The sequence below is a fragment of the Gavialis gangeticus genome, unplaced genomic scaffold (genome assembly GCF_001723915.1).
Source record: "Gavialis gangeticus isolate Ggan-Ray unplaced genomic scaffold, GavGan_comp1, whole genome shotgun sequence".
In the NCBI taxonomy this organism is placed as follows: Eukaryota; Metazoa; Chordata; order Crocodylia; family Gavialidae; genus Gavialis; species Gavialis gangeticus.
The window spans coordinates 109,446,768-109,447,721 of NW_017729031.1; the positions used below are offsets into that span (position 1 = coordinate 109,446,768).

Below are 954 nucleotides of genomic sequence, written 5' to 3' on the forward strand. Positions count from 1 at the left end.
CTGCCACGTTTCCAGACCTACAAGGAGGCCCCACAGACTTGATAACATGGCTCCACAAGCTGGATCTGGCCCTTTGGCTGGAGATTGTGCACCACAGATGTACAATATAGCAGGTGGAATTGAGTCTGCTGCTGTTTATAGTGAGGCAGTAGCTATGACCAAAATTATGTCCACGGTGTGGTTCACGGGGCTAGACAGAGCACGCTTAGGACACAGTGAAGAATGAATATGGAAAGAAAGGGGAAAAGGAGGGCAGGAGACAAGTTAAGAATTGTAGGGGAAGGGAGACATGGAGGACAGGAGGAAGAGGTTAATGGGCACAGAGGAAAGTACTGAGTCAGAGTGACAGCAAGAGGGTTAGAATGGCAGCTGCAGAATGGGCAGGGGAGAGGGGTGACAATGGAAGGGAAGAGAAAAGAAGAGGAGGGCTTGAATCCACACCTCTGGAGCTGTAGCTAGATGGTTCCCCTACATTAATTCTTGTCTCAGATTTTGTGTTCAGCCAGAGAACTGAAACAACTCCTAGTTGCACAATTATGCTTGTTCAAAGGGGCCATGCCCTTAGACACAACCTTTACTAACAGAAATAATTAAAAGAATGCAAATAGAAATAACAATAGGGGTTGGATCAGTTGGTTGGTCTAGACCAGGCCACAAGAACCTTTAGAGCTAGAAGGTCATGCTAAAAGCAAGGAAGTGCATGGAGGACAGAGCCTGCTGGTTCCTGTGCAACTCCCCTCTCAGCCACTTACTAGGGCCGTGAGAAGCTTTCGGTGGTGATTCAGCCCGATTCAGTGGCCAAATCTCTGAATCCGAATTGAATCCAGGGACCAATTTAAAGGTCCGAATCGATTCAAAGCTTTGATGATTCCGGCAGTCCCCAGTGGCTGCAGCAGGGAGCTGCAGCCACTCTGAGCTGGTAAGTACTAGGGGCAGGGAAGTGGGGGCTGAGGG

The 954-nt window shown here is 49.1% G+C and overlaps 1 protein-coding gene across 1 annotated transcript in view; it reads right to left on the reverse strand.

Annotated features, from left to right (window-relative positions):
* SCN4A (sodium voltage-gated channel alpha subunit 4) overlaps positions 1 to 954 on the reverse strand; it is a 132,045-nt gene that overhangs the window by 93,723 nt on the left and 37,368 nt on the right. The gene's annotated exons all lie outside the window — the stretch shown is intronic.